Source organism: Taudactylus pleione, unplaced genomic scaffold (assembly GCF_031769625.1).
Source record: "Taudactylus pleione unplaced genomic scaffold, aTauple2 ptg000041l, whole genome shotgun sequence".
Taxonomy (NCBI): domain Eukaryota; kingdom Metazoa; phylum Chordata; class Amphibia; order Anura; family Myobatrachidae; genus Taudactylus; species Taudactylus pleione.
The window spans coordinates 31,889,480-31,910,800 of record NW_028284443.1 but is presented as its reverse complement, the minus strand read 5'-3'; the positions used below and the strand labels follow the sequence as shown (position 1 = coordinate 31,910,800).

General features: G+C 44.8%; 1 protein-coding gene across 1 annotated transcript in view; it reads left to right on the top strand.

Moving 5' to 3' along the window:
* NELL2 (neural EGFL like 2) overlaps positions 1 to 21,321 on the top strand; it is a 357,636-nt gene that overhangs the window by 142,575 nt on the left and 193,740 nt on the right. The window lies entirely within an intron of this gene.

The window sequence follows — 21,321 nt, the reverse complement described above, 5'->3', positions numbered from 1 at the left end:
GATAATATGTTTCTCTTAAGCTTCATAGTATCATATATAAGTTTGAGAAAAAAATACGTTTGTCATTTCAACTTTTTAGACGTTTTAGCGAAGTTGATCTCAATTAACTATGGAATGAGCCTGTATGTGTCATACTAGCCAGCTTATATGTAATATGCTGCATTCTAGAGTAATGCATGTTTTGGCTGCCACTGCAGGTTAGGGATGGCCATCGGTGTGGTTACCACCGATGGAGATATAAAAAGGGGCCATTGATGGTTTCACCAACGACTGACTGGCCCGTGGGCCAATCAGAACCTGAGAGTGGGGCTATGCTCTATGTTCCCGGCACCTCGTAAAAAAAAAAAACATTCGGTTATGCTGTGCCATCGATGGAGGAAAACCATCTGGTTCTCCCCCATCGATGTTAAAAGCATTCAGCATCGGCCATAAACCAACTGATGATTATGAATCGTCGATGGCCATCCCTACTGCGGGGTTGTATAGCTAGTACTCCTGTACCAGGCACAGACAGCCGAGGGGGCCCGCCGGCAGAGTTAAGGTGCCTACACACTTGGCAATTTTTTTACACGATTTGCCCGATTCCGATGAATCGTGACGACAAATCGTGTAAAATATGCCCAAATCCTGAGTTTCCACTCACAATGCTGATGCACGTACCCGCAGGTCGTACATCGCATCTTCAGTTCTGCCATGCTGTAGGGCAGATCTGACAATCTCAGTCACGATGCACTGGAATAGTTAGGAGGCACGATAGATCATTTGTCACATCGGACAGTTTTTAACACCAAATCGTGCCCACGACTGCCGGGGAGCTGCTGGGGAGAGTTCAAGGGGAAATCTGACACATCGTCGGATCCTGAGCACATCGCCATAGAGTTATATGAATGACTCATCACACAGCTAAACTCTGTGGGGCCTATTCATCATAACTTAAATTTCCCTGGAGGTAATTAGGTTTAGAACTCACATGGAGTTCTACCTAATTACCGGAGGAATTCATCATTCCTCCTCTCCATAACTATCTATTTTGAAAAGCTGTCATTTTTGCGATGACAGCTTTTCAGGAAATAGTTTTCTCTATCTACTCTAACTTACCGCAGCTGTAATCAGTGCTGCGCATGCGCTGTTACCTCCGTAAAACCAGCGCATGTGCAGCACTGCCTACCGCTGCGGTAATTTTGTGTGCCCCCCCAACCCCCCTCCGCTCACCTACCCCCCCGTCCCCGACTTACCTGCCTGCTGCAGCCGCCTCCGGTTCCATCTGCTGTGCTGACACTGTATTCTCCCGTCAGAACACTTTTTTTTTTCTTCTAAACGTTACGGTGTTCTGCCTGGAGAACGAACAGCCACCAAAGCCTGAGGAGAGACCAGGGAGCGCCGGAGGGAGCCGAGGAGGACCTGCTGACGCTGGTAAGTGTCACCTACTATACGCCACCTTACAGTGGCGGATAGTAACTCAATCAAATTCCGAAAATGTTCGGAATTTGATGATTAGCATCATTTCCATATCCCCATACTAATGTATAGGGAGTGTGGAAATTAATGCAGGCGAACTTAACCAGGAGATATCAGAGATATGAACCTGTGTTAAGTGTCTTCATGATTACTAAAATAATGGTAATTAAGGAAAATGTCCTTAAAAACGTTATATTAGTGTTGATGAATAGGCCCCCAAGTGATGAGTCATTCGTTCATTAACTTTCCAGCCAGTGTTGGCAGCACATGAGCTAGCACTGTCAGACCTGTGATCGACGCTGGAGCCTGGAGGTCAGATGTTTTGTCAGGCACACAGCACAGGAAGACTGCCACAGCACAGTAAGTACAGTAGTACAGGGATCTCACACCCTGTGTCTGCAGCTCTATGTTACCTCACTACCTTTTTGTCTGTCATTGTCTCTACAATATGTAGATTAATATGTGTGCTTCTGCCTCCCCTCTCCCTCCCCCTCCACATAGGTTATTCTGCCTCACACCTCCATGAGTGCCTCTATCCCCTCCACTCCCCATAAGTGCCTCTTCCCCCTCCTCTCCAAATGAGTGCCACTGCCGCCCTATACTGACACTGGTGCACTACTGCTACTGTCCCTATGATCCACTATAAGTCACTCTCACTCCTCTTGTGCCAGTTCTGCCAGTTTCCCAATAGATTGTAGTTTTCTCCTTCCACTGCAAGACACACCCCTGAGTGGCAATATATATGCCCATAGGTGGAGCTAGACACACCCTTTGACCGGATCTGGTCACGCCCAGTCGACGGCGTGCCACGCTGCGCACAGCGCAATCTACTTCTGTCTAGAATCTCCCTGTAACTTGTTTTCAAAAGTAGGCAAGTATGCTTTGACATAGATTTGATCCATTTTAAAACAAGGCTGGGAAGTACAGAAAAGACTAGTTTGTCTGTGTGAGCATTTTGTACATCTAGCTCCTTGCAGTGCTCTGTTAGCTATGCAAGCATTTTATTCTGCTACTTACAGAATGCTCCTTTGATTTCTAGGATGTCAATCTCATAGTGACTTAACATGTTATCAATTGTGCCTGTGATAAATGAGAACATGAACATACAATATAATTGTGTGCTATGAATGTTGTATATTTTGCATCTTTGCTTATCCTACTGCTGGTGCTCTAGTTCTTGTGGAATGCAGGTTATATTGCATTGCAGTAGTGTTTTTTAAGATATCTATCACAGGAGCATGTACATTAAACCATGCTGGCAATAAAACAAAAAGGCTTCTCTTCGAAGCAAAGGAAATAAATTATTGACACTGCTGGTAGATTCTATTTTTAGTCTTTTTCAAAAATGAATGACGTACAACCCACTGCTTGGAGAATGCTTCTAGAATAAAGGAGAGCAGCTTACAGCTCATTCGTGATATAGACCGTGAAAGTATGCGGATGGAAAATTGTGTTAACAAGTGCTAATTTAAACTATTTTCTTTTAATGTAACAGGCAATCATATGGGGCTACAGGTTAAAAAGTTTTGACTGTATTTTGCTGAAGGCAAATGATTGCTTATGTGTATGCTACAATACATGTTTTTATGCTGTGCAGTTGCAGCATTAAACCACCTCCACACAGCTATAACTCTGAGGACTCCTGCTTCTATACAGCCCAAACAGCAGCACATCATCCCAAGGGGCATGGTGAATGCCCCAGAAATAACTTTCCACCTCAATAACTAAAGACATTAAAAGTGCTAGTCTTAGATGACCAAAGAATAGAGACTTCTGCAAAAAGTATGAGAACTGCGAAATATCCACAGCACTATAAGCAACCTTTTGCAAATTTCAGAATGCATGGCATGTTTCTTTTTTAATTGAGATGGCATAGGCGGGTACAAAGTCTACATAGGCAAAATATCAGATTTACTCCACCAAGTATTAACTTGTGTTGCATTCGAAGTGATATTAAAGACTGAAATGTTTTCTATTATAGTCTCCATCCACTAAGTATGAACACCAGGGAGAAAGACATGCAGAAATGCACACGTGCAGTAGCGCATGTCAGAGGTCAGGCTTGCTGTATGTGCTCCTGGCAGTTCCTTGAGATCACTAGATCATCCTGTCTGCTTGCCTATGGATAGAGGCAGCACCAGAGCGCACATCATACAACACTCTGCCTCCTATTACAATACACAACATTAGCATCACAAATTTTTGATGTTTCCCCTGCAATGAGAAGTCAAGGAGAGTTATGCAACATATTCATCAAAAACATCAACAACTAGAAAAATTCAAATGACATTTAGTCTTAACATTAGATAAGGCAACTGCAAGTTTCTTCTTTCCCACTTCCTTTGCAGCTGGGTACACAACACTTGATGCTCTCATGCCTCTTAGACACTTGTTCTGGACGTCAGAACCTATAGTAGACTTCTGCTCTTCCAAATACACATAGGTGACTATAGTTGGCTTTATTACTAGTCCATGCCTTTAATGGTGTCTTATATTGGATAGTCAATATTGGTGATCGATTCTTGAGGTAAACACCCATTTCTCCTTCTTTGGTCCAAAATCGTATGACAAGAATTGAATCATCCAGCACAGCTTCAGTTTTCTCAACTATTGTTATATTGGCTCTTTCACTTACGTAAATTTGTTCCAGTGTATTGGTGATAGTTAGCTGATGCTTTATCCCGCATTCTTTAAGGTAGTTGGCTAGATCTTTATTCTCATACTCTCCACCATTATCAGAACTTAGACCCTTCAGTTTCAGACCTGTCTGGTTTTCAACAAGATTCTTGTACACTTTGATCTTACTTTTTACTTCACTTTTATTCTTCAAAAAAAAAAAAACATGTCATCCTTGTAGCATCATCGATGAGTGTCATAAAGTAACATTTCCCTCTCATGGATTCAACTTCCTTTGGTTCACACATGTCACTTGTGCTCTGGATAAGAACTTAGGAAAGGTGCAATGTGTTTGCTTGTCCTTCACGTATCTCTCATATGCTAGTCTTACAGGATTGTCCATTGACATCCCAGTCACCATACCACCTTAAAACTTCTGTACACTGTCATAGCCTAGGTGACCTAGCCACCTGTGCCACAGTTCCAATGACTGCTTAGATTACTCAGCAACCATTGTACAGCACTCCACAGTGTCTAGAGTATATAATCGTTGGTACCGGGTTGCTGCAGCAATAACTGTCCCTCTTTGGTTGAACACATCACAACAACCCCTTGCAAATTTGCCTCTGTTTCCTCTCCTTTCAAGAACACTTATGACAATTAGATTAGTTCCTAGGGTAAGCATAAATATTGTGTCTACCAAACCTGTGACAATTTCCTTGCCATTCACTTTTAAACATTGTGTAATTGTCCCGACTTTAGAAGCATTTTGGGACCTTGCCCCTTATACTTCTGCCTTTGATTAACTCACATGGCTTTAATAACTTGAACCAACTTTAATTACAGCTGAAAGGTCTTATGGCTCCTGAGTCCATGTACCAGCAGTCCTTATGGTGGCTATCTGCTACATTTAAGGCTAACTCATTCCCACTTAAGTGATGAGGTGATACTTGATACATTTGATCTGAATTCTCAGGCCTTGTGTCCCAACTTGTGACATTTGAAACATCTGTATTTATGCTTTCTGTGCTTTGAACTTTTAGACAGTAGGACAGAATTCTCAGTATTTTTCTGTAGGTATGCACTCTTAAAACTGCAGTAATTTAGCACATACAGTCTCTGTGGTTAGTTTCGTGGTACTCGACTCTAATGCTACTACCAAGAAGTCGTACTCATGTGTAAGATTTTCCAGCACTGCCTTAGCAACTTTTTTGTCATTTATTATGACCCCAACTGAAGTCTATTGCTGAGAATGGATAACATCCTATGTATTCATTCATGTTCTTACACTAAACTTTGTTGCATACAATGCGCAGCTCAAATTAATTGTACTCATTAATCCTTAATCTTCATAAGCCATCTGCAGAGTAACCCACATACCATGTGCTGTCGCTTTGCCGAGAATAAAAGAGTGAACATGTGACTCCACTGCTAGACAAATTGTCCCCATGGCTCTATCTTCTTCTTCAGAGCTAGGATTTTCACCAGGATTGCTAGTGACCTTCCATAACTTTCCCATTATAATTTCATCTCATTGGCAAACTTTCATTTAGCATAATTTTGCACCTGCCAGCTTCTCAAAACTCATGCTGTACATTTTTATCATACAGGTGAATGTATGGGGTATGTCCGTATCACACCAATTGTATTTGTACTTTTGGCATCTGGATTTTGTGCATGGTGATGGCCTTGGTAAAGATCCCACTTGCACTTTATCTAAGAATTATAACTTGAATAAAGTTGTTTTTTTTTTTTTTTACCGCACTGGGCCACTATCACCAAGGCAGCAGAGTATTACTTCTACTGTGAATTTTAATTGATAAATTGCAGTAAGAAAATATTTTTTATTGCTGTGATAAGGGACGATACACATAGGTTACAGGCACGTACAGAATTCTCACACATGTGGCACGCACAGAATTAACACACAGTACCAAAACCTACCTTGTACTCCATGGTGCCGTCAGGGCCGTTTCTAGAGAGGAGGGGGCAGTCTCCGACACGGGCCCCCTCCTCTTCGCCCCGGCGGCAGGCAGAGCACTAAGCTGTGCGCGGCCAGCGCCGGAGTTATAGACTCTGGGCACTAGAGTGTGCCCAGAGTCTATAGTGTCTGCACAGTTCACCGGGAAAATGGCCGCAGCAGCCATTTTCCCTGTACTGCGCATGCGCAAACGACGGGAAAATGGCCGCCGTGGCCAATTTCCAGTCGTTTTTACAGCGCTGGACACCCGCACCGACGTGGGACTCCGGAGAGGTAACTAATATTATGGGTGCAGGGTGTGCGGTGCGGGGCCCCCATGGACCCAGGGGCCCGTGTTCTCCGCACACCCTGCACCCATTATAGATACGCCCCTGGGTGCCGTACCTCACCTGATCCAATGAAGGAGGAGCAGCATTGGAGTCAGTAGGTGGTGCATATGAACAACGGGAGTCTGTATTTCCTGTTAGAGGGGAGTGCACTCCTGTGCTGTGTACTCCTCTCTGAGCAGTGACCCCGGCAGGATGACATCACTGCGCATGCACGACCTGGTGCACACCACTGTTGTAGTACTGCATTGTTATCTTTTGCTCCAAATTTTTATTGAATTTTATAACCAGATTAGTTGACCAACCACATTGATGCAAATCAATGTGGTTGGAGAGGAGAAGCATGGTGGAGAGCTGCTATGCCATCATCCACTAGCAGGGTTAGATTACTCCCGGAAATTCCTAGCTGTTTTTAGAAACTCTCCTTTAATACTTACTTAATCATAGGATTTAGGGGTCTTGTCTGGGGTTCGAAACCTAATTATGGAGGCTGAACAACGTCTCCCTCCACGCTTTGCGGCAGAGCGCACAATGTTGACATTGATTTTCTGAGCAGACATGGCCACGCTACAATGATTGGCCACACCCCCTCCTTCATACCAGGGCTCACACAATGTCTCAGTCAGTGACCCTGAACTGAATCACACACAACAAAACATAATATTCAAAAAGTCCCCTGATCTTCTCTAAGTTTTCCTCACAAGTCATAGAGATATGCAGGAAAATTAGCAAAGATTGGCTTCTGTAATAAATGATAATGTGCACAGTCACAAATCGTGGTGATGTCAGCACATTGCAAGAATTGAATTCCCCTCTTAGGACACGTTGTACTGTACATATAACAACATTTTATTTATTTTTTGCATTTGCAGCAATGCTGCTTTGACGAAAACAGTTGTCAACCCCACAGCATGTAAATAAGATTTCCCATATTGTATTACCTTGAAAGCAACATTTGTATTATGATAAATATTGCTTCACCAGTATGTATAATTAATTGTTTTTTAATAAGTCATTAATCTTTTCTTAGTAAAGGTTGTAGCTGTAGTTACACGTGTTCATAAGTTCTACACTAGTTCAAATTAATTCAATCATTTATCTTATTTGATTTGGGATCAAGCATACTTAAATGTTTCAGAAGGGATTCATGTATTTAAAATTAATAACTACGCATTTAATGATTTTAAATTGAAAAATTAATGTGTCCAAGGTCACAGTATCATCTTAACTGTGTGTAATAGTAAGTTATTTAATATGCAGTGGCTAAACACATTAAATGCTGTATTTTGTTTCTAATCTTGATAAAGGAAGATAGAAGGTGGGACCCAACAGTGTATAAACATTTTATTATCAAAAGTAGAAGGGGTTTAAAAGTGTGCATTAAAAGAATGATAGCACAGCTTATCTGATGAGACTGCTGGATGCTGGTTTCTGCTTTGGTAGTCCCAGCTAGCAGGTAGGGGTTGGGTATGAAATCTCAGGCGGATAGCCGCTGGGTGAAATACCGACGCCGGAAGCCCGAACAACAAGAGTCCCAACGGGGCAGGTAAGTCAGCTAACCCTACACTTCTCCCCCCCCTAACCCTAACCCTCCCTTGGTGGTGCCTAACCCTAAGTCCCTCGGGGGTGCCTAAATCTACCCCTCTGCGACCTGAGAACTGGACCCACCCGAAAATTGCAGATATGACGCGGATCCGAGCCAGGCTCGGGTCTTCCCACCTTACTCAGATCCGAAAACGAGGCAAAACGTCTTCAATCCTGTGTAGGATTCCCGTGGTTTTTGGATTGCATACAAGTCCCTCCCCTCGGTGGTCGGCGTCATTTGCTTCACTGTGGCTGTGCTGTACTCTGCTGTGTGGCTGAGTTGTGGGCTGTGTGCTGACCGCCCAGAGGCTGTGCTGAGTCCGTCCATACACTCCAGTGGCTGCTCCTGTGCTGAGTGCTGTGCCCATCCGTTCCAGTGCTGCCGACGCACCTGTCCGGTGTCCATCCGTTCCAGTGCTGCAGATGCTCCTGTTTGGTGTCCATCCGTTCCAGTGCTGCAGATGCTCCTGTTTGGTGTCCATCCGTTCCAGTGTTGCAGACGCTCCTGTCCGGTGCTCATCCGCTCCAGTGTTGCCGTCGTACCTGTTCGGTGTGCATTTGCTCCAATGCTGCCGATGCACCTGTCCGGTGTCCATCTTTTTTTTTTTTAAATATATAGTTTAAAATACAATATTTAAAAGTTAGAAGAAAGTAAAAAAAATAAATAAAGAAATAAACTTTTATAAAAAGTCAAGAAAAGTTTTAAAATGTAAAAAAATAAATACATTTTTTGCACTGTACCCCAGTGTATCCGTACAAGTATTGTGATGCTGCAGGCCGTACCCCAGTGTATCCATACAAGTACTGTGATTCTGCAGGCTGTATCCCAGTGTATCCATACAAGTACTGTGATGCTGCAGACCGTACCCCAGTGTATCCATATAAGTACTGTGGTTCTACAGGACGTACGCTAGTGTATCTATAGAAGTGCTGTGCGCTGTTTGGGGAATTTCTGACTGTCATTTTGCATAGACAAACATTTTTAAAGTTTATTAAACTGACATCCTGTCTGCCACTGCAGTGCCACTCTTGTTTCCTAGATGTGCCATGTTGGAAGTTGCACTGCCACAGCTGCTGAAATCTTCGACATGCGGTTGATGAATCCCAAAATGTCCAGAAATTATGGCCACAGGCAGCACCTCCTCCATGCCCCTTTCATTCTTAAAAATTATGGCCCCCTCCCCCCCTAACTGTTTGACCCAGGACTCTGGTGAATTGATAGGCTGGTATAAATAACGGTTCAGCTCAATAAACGCCTGCCTCCTTTGTATGTAGGTGGTTCTAAGCGGAATAACTGGATATTGTAAATGGTAGGGGCAGTGGCGTAACTAGGGTATTTGGAGCCCAGGGCAAATTTTAAAATGGAGCCCCACCCCCATATGCACACGCCTAAGGCGCGCGCTGCAAAAAAAATGGGCGGGGTCACTTAACAGTGGGCGTGTCAACAGGACACATATACCCCTTTCTCGTCATTTAACATTCCTTTCCATATGCACCTTAACCCCTGTAGTGCTCCTTATATAGTCCGCCCTATGCAGTGCCCCCAGTAGTGGTCCCTCTTATGCAGGCCCACAGTAGTGCCCTTTGTACAGTACCCCCAGTATCCAATGTCCCCAGTAGTGGTGGCTCTAATGCAGGCCCCCAGTAGTGCCCCTTGTACAGTACCCCCAGTAGTGGTCCCCCTTGTGCAGCTCCCCATTAGTTCCCCGTTATCCAGGCCCCCAGTAGTGCCCCTTATACAGTGCCCCCAGTAGTAATCCCCTTTATGCAGCCCCCTAGTAGTGGTCCCCACTATCCAGTTCCCTTTGTAGTGGTCCTCCCTATTTAGTGCCCCCAGTGCAGTATCCCTTGTGCCTCCAGTAGTAAGCCTCTTATATAGTGCCCCCAGTAGTAGACCACCCTTATGCAGTGCCTCAAGTAGCAGTCCCCCCGTAGTAGTCCCCTCCTATGCAGTGCCCTTTATATAGTGCCCCCAGTAGTAGTCCCCCCCCCTATGCAGTGCCCTTTATATAGTGCCCCTAGTAGTAGTCATACTCCATGCAGTGCCCTTTATATAGTGCCCCCATGAGTAGTCCCTCCCATGCAGTGCCCTTTATATATTGCCCCCAGTAGTAGTCCCCCCCCATGCAGTGCCCTTTATATAGTGCTCCCAGTAGTAGTCTCCCCAGTAGTGGTACCTGATGGAGTGCCCCAGTAGTAGCCCCCCCCCGATTAGTGCCCCCAGTAGAGGTCCCCCCAGTGGTGCCTCCAGTAGTAGTCCCCCCCAATTAGTGCCCCCAGTAGAGGTTCCCCCCTGTGGTACCCCCAATTACTGCCCACAGTAGTAGTCCCCCCGATTACTGCAGCCGGTAGTAGTCCCGCCGATTACTGCCTCCAGTAGAGGTGCCCCCCCAAATACATAGCAAAACAATAAAATGAAAATAAAAGTTACCTGCATCCAGGCTTCGGCCGCCGCGACGTCCGCATGTCAACCCTCCCGGCTGGCGCGCTCTGCATTATGGGAGAGACGTCAAGACATCATGATGTCTCTCTCATTACCCACTGCAGGAGCCGGAAGGGAGCCGGCTCTTGCAGTGGGCGCTGCAGCAGCCAATGAGAGTCTATCTGACTCTCATTGGCTGCTGTTTAACACACACATCTCCCCCAGCACTGGCGGAGATCTGTGTGCAGCAGCCAATGAGAGTCTGTCTGACTCTCATTGGCTGCTGATTAACACACACATCGCTTCCGCAAGGCTGTGATGTGTGTGTTAGCACAGCCTGAGCCCGCCCACCTGCCACCCTCCTCCTGGCACTATTGGGCAAGTGCTCAGGGGGAGGGAAGGGGCTCAGCTGTGCAGCACAGGACCGGTGCTGAGAAGCCTAGCGCCGGTCCTGTGTAAATGTGTAGTGCTGACCGCACTCACTGCGGTCGGCACTACACTGGGTAACTAGGATGGGCTAGTACCATGGCCGGCGGCGCCCCACCGCGCCGCTGGTCCCACGGCGCCCAGGGCACGTGCCCCGCTTGACCTGCCCTAGTTACACCACTGGGTGGGAGTAATGCAGGAGACCAGAAATATGAACAGCAGCACAGGGCATTTTCCTGACAGGATATGTGCAATAAAGTGCAAATACATTTAATACAAAAATTAGCTGTGTATATTGGCACATACATGATACATTTACATAGTACCTACCGGACGTAAAGCAGGCTGAGGTACCCTACGGCACTCCACCCCTTGTTAACAAACAACCTCCAGCAGGTGCGGCAAACAGCATGAATGCTGGGACTTGTAGTTTAGCCGGGGAGCTACAGGCTGCTTTCCTCTGATGTAAACAGCAAGTCTTGGTCCCATTATCCCCAACCACCTCCCTGAGCACAAAGTAAATGTCTGTTTACGGAGTGCACTATTTAGCACCTCCACAAGCAAGGCCACTGCATTTCTATTAGATGTATAGAAAATATACAGCATATATGGATGGATTCAATATTCAATCAGGATGTGGCACAAAATGGCTGCCCTCACTGTGTGTTAGCGACAGGTGCTCTGCAGATGTCACTCAGGTGATCAGGTTTTAGGTGTTTGGTTCACATAGCATTGGACACAAGTGGGCTTCAGTGAGCCTGCTCCCATATATACCCCAAGCATCTCTGTGCAATGGTGCAGACACTGCATAATATCTTCTGAGAAACTCTCCACGCTCGAATAGCGAACTTTCTCCAGATCAATTACGTCTTTCAGGAACTTGATCCTCTCTCAAAATTTTCATTCATTATCAAACATTTTTAATAAATTTACAAACTAATCAATCTTTCCTTTCCTTGCCTTTAACTACTCCATAAGCATACTCCATCTCCTTCGGGCCTCTGACCTAGTTCTTGAGTAATAAAAACTAAGGATGTGTGCTGACCTCCCGTGTTTTGGTTTTGGATCTGTATTTTTTTTTTTTTTAAATTGATAAAGACTGCTAAAATCACGTAATTTGGACTTTTTTTTTCCCCTACAGTATTATTAACCTCAATAACATTAATTTCCACTCATTTCCAGTAAATTTTGACCACCTCACACAATATTGTTCACTAACATAGGCCAAACCAACTCAAAAGTACGTTCAATAGAAAACAATACAACACAGAAATTTGCTAAAAATCTTACGTGGAATATCCTTGCTCAATTAATCGTAGTTAACAAGAAGCAAACAAAAACCCATACTTGCCTACCCTCCCGATTTGGTCGGGAGCCTCCCAAAAATCGGGTGCCGCTCCCAGCCTCCCAGGAAGGCAAGCAAGCCTCCCTGCAGCTGACGACCCCTCCTGCCCCCCCACGATTACATGAGAATCCCCGGCAGCAAGGGGGCCTGTGACACGATTCACGCCGAATTGTGTAATTTTGGCCCTGCCCCCTGCTTCACAATGCCGGAATTATCAGCATTGTGTGGCGGGGCCAAAATTATGCATTTCCGTGGCCACGTCCCTGCTCCGCCCCCAGCCACCGGCCACGCCCCCGATTTTGCCGATCTGGCTGCCCCCTCCTGGAAGGGGCAGCCAGAATGTTGGTATCTCTGCCTAAAGCATGTGTAAATAGCAACAGCAGACATGAATGCCCCTACACAAGTGCCCATGCCTCCAGCACATGCCTGTTCTCAGTGCCCAATCTGTATTTTCATCCAGGGGGCGCTGGGCCACCGATGACTGGCACATGTTAAGCCCCGGTCAATCAGCCTTTTTGTTGAGCAGTTCCCCAAAATCTCCCCAATCATTAAAAACAGTGCTTCGGGGGGGCATGGCTTGGTGGCCCAAGATAGTGGACGCTTATTTTTGAGCTCCACAGCAAGACCCAAATAAGCGGCTAATACCCACTCCCTTCCCATCGGGATCCCTCAACTTAATTCCCAGCTGCCTCACTGAAACACCCGGCTATTAACAGGACCGGGTTGGTAGAATCTCCGCCTCGTATCTGATCTGACCTGGACAGCTGGATCCTGAGGCCTTCCAGCAACTGTTATCCTTGCCCGGGACTCCCCCTGCCGCGGTGCTGCCGACGGGACCTTCCACTGTTGGTTCACTTCCGGGAGGGGTGAAGCGGCCGACCTTTCTGCCCGCGACATGTCTCGGAGGGGCCAAGGAGCCGCGGGAGTGCCTTCCTCTACCTATGGCGGCGCAGCACGTGACCGGCGGCTGGCTGTTGTACTCCAGACAGAAGACAGCGACTGCTGCGCTATCGGTGACGGCTGTTGCGCTGACTGGAGTCTGGGCCGCTGCTGGTGGACCGGTGGCCATACATAGTCTGCCCAGGTCCCCCATTGCAAATACCGGAGAATACCTGACCAGCTGAGCTCAGCACCTGGTCTCCTCAGAGGGAGGCGGCCATCGCAGTACAGAGGTCACACACAGGAGATTTTAACCTCCTGCAAACAGGTACTTCCCCACTATAACCCCAATTCTATCAGGGGCAGCTTTTCAATTTTTTTCATCTACATCATTTGCCTTTGTAGGAATTGGACTTCCTTTACAGTGTTACAGTACAAGGGCAGTTACTGAAATAATGTGTTGGTTCACCTACAGTGGCTACCTTGACCAAATACAAAGTGCTGTGCAGGGCGAGGTCGCATTTATCAGCGTCAACAAGCCCTCCATATTAGTACTATTACTACTATCTTCCCGCAGCTAGTTATCTGGAAAATGTTCTTGCGTTAAACACGCCGATAACCTCCATCGTTCTTGTTATGATATGATATTTTATTGAAGTACAAACTGCATCACAATCTGCATTGATTCTGATATATGTCTTGCTGATCACCACTAGCTCTCATTACTCCATTGGATTACTGCCTGTATCATTATGGGTCCTAAACGTCAGAAACCTCCCCCAGTGGTCCCTCCAGTAAGCTTCTTTAAGCCATCACCTCTGTCTCAACCACCTAAAACAGGCCCAAGATAGAAGTTCTAAACAACTGTCTGCTCTCAGGGCACCTTTTGACTTTTCCCCCCCTCTGCCGTCGCAACAGAGCAATATGGCGGATGATGCTCCCCTTACAATGGGATCCATGTAGCAACTATTAGCATCTTTCAAAGCAGATATCTCTGCCGACTTTAAAGTTGCTCTACAAACGTGACAAAGATCTGTTGATGATTTGGGAACCCGCAGGGATGAGCTCGAAAATAAATGTGGAGGAAGTGGTTAAATCCCACAATGAATTGATTAACCAACACGAGGAACTCCAGTCAGAAGTAATCTCACTGAAGAGCAAAGTGGGGGACCTCGAAGACTGGTCCAGACGCAATAATATAAAAATCCGTGGTATTCCAGGATCAGTATCCAATACAGACCTGAAGCAATATGCAACTGATTTATTTATGAGGCTGCTTCCGACCACCTCGATTACCGACTTCCTCCTGGATCGCATACACCGCCTACCCAAGGCGCGTGCCGCTCCACCTGGAGCCTCTAGAGACACCTTAATGCGTCTCCATTATTTCCTTATTAAAGAATCTATATTACGTGCAGCTAGGCCATCAGATTTCTCTACTCCGATTTTAGGTGACCTCCAAATATTTGGGAACCTTTCTGCGGCTACTTTGGCCCTCCGAAGATCCTTCCTACCAGTCACCAGAGCCCTTCAGAAAGCGGATATTCCTTATCGTTGGGGATTTCCAACCAAGTTGCTAATAAGACGAAATGGCTCCATCACCATTATCTCTTCCTCCGAAGATGGCATACAGCAGCTAGTATCTTGGAATATACAGGACATATCATTGAGGTTACCGGGCAGTCCGCGGATCCAAAGGGAATGGTCGCAAGCGGCCTCATCGACATGATATCCTTTCATATTCGCCTCTGTTCACCTTTCTATAGCTATGTTGCCCTAAATATGTTGTGCTTTCAGGGGGAGGGGTCTCTATGTAATTTAATATATTCACATGAGCGAACATGCTTTATAGTCTGTTGCGATCATTGTTAAGGATACTAACTCCATACGTAAGGTTTCCAATGCTTTCAACCACTGTAATCTGAATTTAACTCTTTTTTTTTTTTCCTCCACAATACCTGTGGAAATGTTAATTATAATTTTTCCTAAACTTGATCCTCTGGGGTTTAAAAATGTTTTTTTTGGTCCTTCTCTACCACAGAGGATAGTTAATTATATTATGGTTTCTCTTTATGGTTTAATGTGTTATCTAGTACTCCACTAGAATCAAAGTGGATCCTTTTATTTTGGTTGTATGGAGACCCACATTCTATATCCCCCTATTAATATTAATCTGTAAATTGATAACAGATAACAGCTTCCTTTTTAGTTTTCCTGGGACCAGGAAATATAGGGACAACTTCTGTTTACCTTTTATTATTTTATTGCATTGTAGTTTGTACTACTCCTTTATCTATATGTATAGCTGATTTTTGAATGATGGAGGTTCTTATCCTCCGCCACATACCCCCCAAAGTGCCGCCACTGGTGGCGGTCTATTGTAGTTCCTGTTGGTACTATTTTTTCCTGTATTTATGTATGTATTCTCTATCCATTATGTTCAAAAATCTCTATGTTTATATGTGCAATGGTTCTCAGCAAGTCAATGTTCAAAAATCTCCCCCCTTTTTTTTTTCTCCCGGTACACTGATAGATATGTTCTTGCAATATGTTTACATGTGCAATGGTTCTCAGCAAGTCACTGCTCTTGCCCAATGGTTAAGGTTCTCTCACTGAACACTAATGGTCTCAGGGCCTAATTCTGACCCGCTCGCGAGCGAAGGACGCTCGCAAGCGGGTCAATGGTGCCCGAATGCGCATGCGCACGACGGAGGGAGCTCCGTCGTGCGCATGCGCGAGCCCCGGCGGGCGACGAGGAATCCGTCGCTCGGGGTCTCGCACCAAAGGGGGCGTGCTGTCGATGGTGAGTGACAGCACGCCCCCTTTGGTGGGCGTGCCGGGGGCGTGGCTGCCAGACGGAGGCGTTCCCATGGGAACGCCTACCGTCTGGGGCCGGCCCCACTGACATCAGTAGTGACATCACTGGGAGTGATTTTGGCTCTGATAGAGCCAAAATCACTCCAGGGCTTGCGGAAGCGAGACCCTACCGCAGGGTCTCCGCAAGCCCGATGGTCTTGACCATCGCGACCATCATCATGGACGCTCGCTATAGCTGTGGGTGGTAACCCACAGCTATGCGAGCGTCCAAGAGGCCGCTCCATTTTTAGGGAGGAGGGCCCTGATTCAGAGCGAGCGCTCTGGTCAGAGCGTCCGGCTCTGAATCAGGCCCTCAGTTCTCCTAATAAAAGGAGACTGGCCCTCAAATATTTTGCCAAAGCTAAGGCTCACATCGTTGCACTACAGGAGACCCATTTCCCCTTCTCTTCCCCTCCCCAGTGTTCTGATTCCAAATTTCCTAAATGTTACATGTCTAATGGACCCTCTAAGAAAGCGGGGGTCGCAGAACTTTTCTCTAACTCTTGTAATTTTGTAATGCAAGAACAAATAACAGACAAAGAAGGTAGATATTTAATACTCATAGGTCTTTTAGATGATAAACAAGTGACAATAGCCTCAATATATGCCCCAAATGCCAAACAACCCGCTTTTTGGGGGGAAATTTTGTGCGTCTCTCCAATCTTGTAGTAAAGGGTCAATTCTGATTCTGGGAGATTTTAATATGATTCTTGATCCCTCATGATAAATCATCTGCTAGAACCACAGTCCACTCCTGACCCACTCAAGACAATTCCCACCTATTTAAGCGTGTTTTATGTGAATATGATTTGTATGATGTATGGAGGGCCAAACACCCTGGTGAAAAAGATTTCACCTTCTATTCCCACGTCCATAAATCTTATTCGTGTATTGATCTGGCCCTTTCGGATAAATGGACACTTAAATGTATCACTCGAATCTCTATATTTCCAGTCACCTGGTCCGATCATGCAGCATTATCCCTATGTTGGGATATTACCCTTTCCAGAACCCCTCCTGGTCCCTTGCGGTTAGGTGAACATCTTCTCCTAAATTTAGAAGCTAAACATACCATAGCTAACTCCCTTTCATTATTTTTGGAGACTAATGTACCAGAAGATACATCCCAATTTACATTCTGGTGTGCTTTAAAAGCAGTGGTAAGGGGATCGGCCATTCAAGCCGCAGCACGTATGCGTAAGAAAGCGTCACTTCAGACTGATATCGCATCTCGACTCTCTGATCTACAATTTAAACATAAGACAGAACTGTCCAATGATAAAATTTATCGTGAACTCCTTAAAGTCTGAGAGGAATGGAACGCATTGGCATTGAAAGAGGTTCACAAATCCCTATTCAAATTAAAGCAACAATTTTATGTTCAGGGAGACAGGGCAGGACGTATGCTTGCAAGGAAATTAAGGGGCAAACGAGCAAGGGACCGCATTAGATTGATATCTACTTCAGGAGGCAAGAAAATATCAGATCCTTTCTCTATAGCAGATGCCTTTGCTGAGTACTATACCACCCTGTACAATTTACTGGCAGATTCTGAGGTCTACCAACCAAAGAAGGTTGATATAGCAAACTTTTTGAGAAAACTTAACCTTTTTACACTTCATCCCGACTCGCTTAGCCTACTTGAGCGACCTTGGTCCAGTGAGGAAGTTGAGTCCGTAATTAAGTCCCTTCCAATGGAGAAGGCCCCTGGTCCAGATGGATACACCAACTCATTTTACAAAAAAATCACAAATACCTTATCCCCACTCCTAGCTCAGCTGTTTAATGAGGCTTCCAGGGTCGGATCTTTCCCAAAAGAAATGCTTGAGGCGAGGATCGTAGCATTTCCTAAACCTGGGAAAAATCAGACTTTACTACCAAATTATTGCCCAATTGCACTCCTTAATACAGATGTCAAAATTTATGCTAAATTAACTGCAAATCGGATAAATCCTTTACTTCCTACTCTTATCCATCGGGACCAGGTTGGATTTTTTCAAGGACGTCAGTCTTCTGACAATACGAGACGAGTGATTGATATAGTGGATGCCTTCTCTGAAATAGACCAGCCCCTTTTGTTGTTTTCATTAGACGCCGAGAAGGCATTTGACAGATTACACTGGGGGTACCTTCATGCTGTCCTCCGCAAATTTGGTTTCAAGGGTTTTGCACTTTCGTCGATAGCAGCATTATACTCCAACCCTTCAGCTAGAATTTTTGTTAATGGTATTTTATCATCAGTATTTCCAATTACTAATGGTACGCGACATGGATGCCCTTTATCCCCACTAATGTTCGCATTAGCGATTGAACCCTTAGCAGAAACCATACGATCTCACCAATTTATTCAGGGACCAGTTTTATTTAATCAGACATATAAAGTCAGTCTGTTCGCAGATGATGTCCTTTTGACCCTCACGAACCCCATTACCTCCCTACCTTACTTACATTCAATACTAGAATCCTACTCTAGAGTATCCTATTATAAATTAAACGGATCCAAAACTGAAGCCTTGCCTATTAATCTCTCTTCGACAATGATACAATCCCTAAAATCAGAATATTCTTATTCCTGGCAAGAGAATAGTATCAAGTATCTTGGTATTCATCTAACTCCCACTACTAATAATTTGATATCGGCTAATTATTTATCTCTGTTGCAAAGTGTAACATCATTAACAATTGACTGGATGATGCAAAATATATCCTGGTTAGGTCGCATATCGGCCATAAAAATGGTGATTCTACCAAAAATACTATATTTATTTCGGACAATTCCTATTCTAGTCCCAAAAACAATTCTTAATAAATTTCACGCAGTATTTATTAAGTATATATGTAGTGGCAAGAAACCTAGATTAGCTAGGAAGACTATGTCTTATCCAAAATCGGAGGGGGGATTATCTTACCCAGATTTACGATGTTATCAACTAGCCACAATGATCTCCCAACTTAATGCTTGGTTTACTCAGGGTAATCCAAAATCGTGGGCTCTGTTGGAGCGCGGTATGGTTTCCCCATTCCCTCTTGCAGACTGTCTATGGCTTCCTTTATCGGTATCGGTGAGGGCGCTGGGAAATGTCAGTGTCAGTGTCAGTTTCCAACTCCCGTAAAGCATGGCTTGAACTAGCCACGATAACATCGGACATTGTCCTTCCCGCTGCTAATTTTTCCCTTGCGGGATTAGCTACTTTAATTCCAAATCTATCTTTTGACACTTGGAGGGCCTGAGGAATTTTAACCTTAGATGACGTAACCACTCCGGATTCTTTGTTATCATATACTTAGCTTCAATCATTATTTTCTCTCCCCTCCAGAGACTTTTTCAAGTACCTACAATTGAGACACTGGCTCGGTAGTATTACTCCCTCTCCATATATAGTGCACAGATTACCCAGATTTCTTATCGATCGATTGTGTAGGATTGGAGGCAGAGGAGACATTACCTGGTGGTATCTATATTTAACTAATCTTCACGAATTTACTAAATTTAAATCCCTATTGAAATGGGAAGTAGATCTCTCATGTATAATATCCGAGGAAGATTGGCATATCATATTTCGAACATGTTTTAATCTCTCTAAGTGTATTACTCAAACCAAACAGTTCTATAAATTGCTTCATCGTACATATCTCACCGTGGTGCTAATGCATACCTTTTGGCCCTCACAATCCAACTTGTGTTGGCGTGATTGTGGAAATGTGGGCTCTCTGATCCATATATTTTGGTCATGCCCTCGTATCAAAGTGTTATGGGCATCAGTGTTTGACCTAATCTTTAAAATACTTAATGTCTCTATCCCACCTAATCCATTAATAGCTTTATTCCATCTATATCATGGTGACTTGACCACCAATAATCGCTATATAATGGGTCATGTCTTCCTGGCCACTAAACTGTTGTTGGCGCGACAGTGGCATACACCTTATACTCCCAGTTTAGATGCTATCGAGAAAGAGGTGCAATCACATAGCGAGTTTGAGACAGCGGGAGTATTTTACTCCTCCTCTGCCTCCATTCCTCCTATTAGATTGCTTAGATGGTCTGAATATTGGGAATCAAAATTGAGGGTTTAACTATGCTTTTCCCTGTAATCTTGTGATTCCTCAGTGTAATGTTATGTATATTTTAGATACTTTATTGTACAATATGTTGCTATGTGAACATTTTGTAATGATAAAAAGAAAATACCCAAATAGGTATATACAGGCGCTGGAATGAGCTGTTAATCTAGCAGCTACTATAATATGGGATCGTCACTCCCTATACAATAGAAAACACCAACACAGATAGCAGCGCTATTAATAAAATATTATAAATAGATAATAAAATTCAATTCGGTGCCAATAAAAATAAACACTAATTTATTAATTAAAATTGCATGGTATTTACCATATTGAACTGGGATATAAAGTAAACATGTACAACAGTAACAAACAATCTCACCCACACCTACAGGTTTAGAATGTCCTGATGGTAACGGACTAGTTGATAAGTTCTTATAAAGTTAGCCAATTGAAGAATAAAGTTGTTTATGGCAGCATAATCCTCCTGGTATCCGCTAGAGGGATGTCCCTTGATCAACTCACTGGGTCCTCAATGTTGCTTTATTACTTTATTGTTTTTCAAATAATTCAATAAAAATTTATTGTTGAAAAAAAAAAAAACAGTGCTCCGTATCTGCAAGTCAGATACAGTGCAGGTCGGATACAGTGTGGAACGTATACAGTGCAGGTCAGATACAGTGCGGGATACGGTGTGGGCTGGATACAATGCTGAGTACAGTACGGGTCAGATACAATGCAGTTTATAGTACAGGTCGAATAGAGTGCGGGTCGGATACATAGTGGGTTGGATGCAGTGCGGTTCAGATATAGTGTTGGATACAGTGTGGGTTGGATATAATGTGAGTCGGTTACAGTGCAGGTCGAATACAGTTCGGGTCTGATATAGTGCGGGATACAGTATGGGTTGAATACAGTGCATGGTATATTGTGAGCTCTGTTACAGTGCGGGTCGCATATTGTGCAGGTCGGATACAGTGCGGGTCTGATATAGTGCAGTTCGGATACAGTGTGAGTTGCTGACTGTGTACTCAGTATGTGGGCAGCGGTGCAGGCAGTGTCCTCAGTGCAGGGTGCTGGCTGTATCCTCAGTGTGGGGGTTCTGACGGTGTCGGCAATGCATGTGTGCCTGTGGTGTCCTCAATGCAGGGTGCCAGCAGTGTCGGCAGCGGGAGTGTCGGCAGCATGATGTGCCGCCAGTGGGGGGTGTCGCTAGCGTGTAGTGCCGGCAGTGGTGGGGGCCAGCATTGTCAGCAGTGGGAGGAGCAGTGTTGTCAGGCAAGGGGGATGGGCGGCATTTCCTACCTTCCTGTGCCCATTGAATTCAGTGGCTTAATGCTGATTGGCTGAGAGCCCGTGAAAT